Source organism: Magnolia sinica, chromosome 9 (genome assembly GCF_029962835.1).
Source record: "Magnolia sinica isolate HGM2019 chromosome 9, MsV1, whole genome shotgun sequence".
Taxonomy (NCBI): domain Eukaryota; kingdom Viridiplantae; phylum Streptophyta; class Magnoliopsida; order Magnoliales; family Magnoliaceae; genus Magnolia; species Magnolia sinica.
The window spans coordinates 23,663,973-23,667,122 of NC_080581.1; positions in this window are offsets into that span (position 1 = coordinate 23,663,973).

The window sequence follows — 3,150 nt, forward strand, 5'->3', positions numbered from 1 at the left end:
AGGTCTGCGTGACCTTATCAACAGATTGGACGACAGATAAACATTATGGTGGGCCCCTGTGGGACCCACTGATGTATGTATGTATACCCACACCGTCACCCATTTGGTGGGACCCAATGATGTATGTGTCTTATCCTCACCGTCCACACCACTGGACGGTGGTACCCACCATGACGCATGTGTTGCATCCAAGCCGTCCAACCATTTTGAAAGCTCATTTTATGGCATGAGCTAAAGAATGAGATAGATCTATAGTTCAAGTAGACCCCACCATTTAACAATAGTGGGAATAGTGACATTCACCGTTTAAAACTTCTTAAGGGCCACTGTAGTTCCGATCAAGCTGATGTTTTTGCTTTCACTTCATCTATCTCCATGAAAATATATGAATAGGTCGGATCCCAAAATAATACATAACGGTGGGCCCTATAGGATTTTTTTAATGGTGGAAATCATTGTCGCCACTGTTATTTGGAGTGTGGTCCAGTTGATCTTTTGATATGATTCACTTATATATAAGGCCATATGATTAGGCCCGTCTTGATGTATTTGTGGTCGTCCGTTGAGGCCCACCTTGGTATATATATAAGGCCCATGTGATTAGGCCCATCTTGATGTATTTGTGGTCTGTTGTTGAGGCCCACTTTGATATATATGAGGCCCATGTGATGCTGCCCATTTGATGTATTTGGAGCCCTTGAGTCGATGCCCAACGAAATGTACATAAGGCCTATTACAATATGTGATTCCACCATGGTTATGTAATGATGTTCATGGCAGGACGTGCCTTGGGAGTAATGATGGTTTGACGTGCACATTGTAGGGATAATGTTGGTTAAATGTCTGCATTATAACTCTCCCTAGGGCCTATTGTTAGGCCCATACTTGTAGTGTGTAGGCCGTCTAGGCCCATCTTCGTTATGAATGGAGTCCACCACCATAGTTTATGGGCTCCCTGATAAGCAGAGTTGCCCTATATGAGTGCGCAGTACGCGTAGGATTGCTGCATGAGTGGTAGTGTGATTCATGCACTTCGCATTTATATGACATGATTACTGCATGCCTTACCGACATTAGGGATGTGGCCTTCACAGGCACATCATGGATGACAGGATCGGACACCGAAAATATTGTTTCTAGCATCGGGGCGCCATAGATGTCCCTGGGTGAAAATCTCTAAACCCGATGGTACCAGAGGATGGCTCCAATGTCGAGACCGAGTGGATATATGAGCGCACGAGGGTCGAATACCAAGAGGCCACGTCTCCCACTGTGTCGTGGTCGGTTGGAAAGGGGTGTGACCTTACTCGCCTGAGGATAGGGGCAATACTAGGCTGAGTTTGACCAGCTTTTGATTGGGTCTGCTATCGACGTGCCGGATAGATATTGACAGACTATTGGCTAGGTGGATAGTGAGGTTTCTTACGCTCACTTGGACTGCGCGCCTAGGAAAGGGGCAGTGCCATTTGAAGGGTACTAAACCCTAGTGATTATCTAGAATGATAACTGTACTGATATTTGATGCTCTAGTGATGAGATGCATTGATATGTGGATTTGGATGAGGATTGGCATGCTTGAGTTGCATCTCGCATCGCATGGTCTGAATATGGCCGATAGCATTCATATCTTGCCCGCATAGCCTTGGTACGGCTGATTGCATTCATGTATCCATCAGCATGATTCTGCATTACTCTGACCTTGCATTCTGAGCACGCTCATATTGCGCACATACTTACACTGCTCTCTAAGCTTTCTATAAGCTTATGCACGATCGATGTGTGCAGGTGATGCCAGGACGCAACCATAGCCTCGCGCAGTTGGAGTGTGCAGCCGAGCTTCTGGAGTTTCTATTATTATTATTATCTTGTATTTCCCTTCATACACTTTGTACTCAAAGTTTTTGATCATAGTAGATTTTGTGATGGTGTTCTTGTGGTTATTATTCGTGGGTTATGCTTATGGTTATGCTCATTATGAATCAAATTGATGTTAAAAATCCTTATCGCAGCATCCCAGGATCAGAACCTTGTGTATGGATGCCGAGAGCCGAGAATGGGGTACTATGGAGGCTATCAGCGCCAGATTCGGCGATTGGGAATTTTGTAAGCCCCGAGTTTAGGGCGTGACAGAAGTTGGTATCAGAGCATAACTTGGGAACAACTCAGAACAACATCTCATGTCTAGTATGAGTTTATATCAATTAGGTTCTGAGTGTGTAACCTTCCGATTTTGTCCCCTAACGTGCCTTTGGGAGTTTTCAATGATTGATAGGCACCTTTGTTCTTTTCAATAGGACATGCTGCGTAGGAGAGTGACTCGATCAACTCCCGCTCCACCACCTGAGGCTCCAGCTTTACCACCTGCGACTCCCGTTCTACCCCCTAAGATCTCTACTCCCCATGCTGAGGATGTCGTTTCTCCACCTGAGACTGGTGCGGACCCGACCGTACCCGTGAGTGCCTTCCAGTTACAACAGATGTTGTAGGCTGTGACGGCTGCGCTTCTGGGACAGGGTAGGCACCCAGTTGTTTCGCCAGCCCAGGCAGAGCAGGAACATGCGAGCGCCCTACTTCGGGAGTTCCGACAGCTCGATTCCCCGTGTTTTCAGCGTGAGCTAGATCTAACAGCAACTGAGAGATAGCGCTCCGATGTGGAGAAGATTTTTGATACTATGACATGTATGACTCAATAGCGAGTTCGATTGGTTGTTTTTCTTCTCCAGGAAGAGGCTGAGCACTGGTGGACCTCCATTACCCATGTTGTAGGACCTGATTATGTCTGGACATGGAGAATTTCATTGATCGATTTGAGCAGCAGTATTTCCCAGACCTTGGTGCAGGGAGACATGTTGGTGGCGCAGCACGCGGCTCATTTTGTGGCGCTATCGAGGTTTGCGCCGTATTTGGTTGATGATGAGGGGCGGAAGGCCCGCCGTTTTGAGAACGACTCATGTTACGGTCTTCGAGGCCGTGTTATTGGGCATGAGCTCTCAACTTTTCTGGCGGTAGTATGGAAGGCTCAGATTTACGATACTGAGTGGGCCGGCTCACAGAGCGATCGAGATTAGAGGAGAGGCCAGAAGAGGCAGGCCCCCTCCAGTAGCTCCCATCAACATCGATGGCCACAGAGGTACAGGAGCCACCCACCTG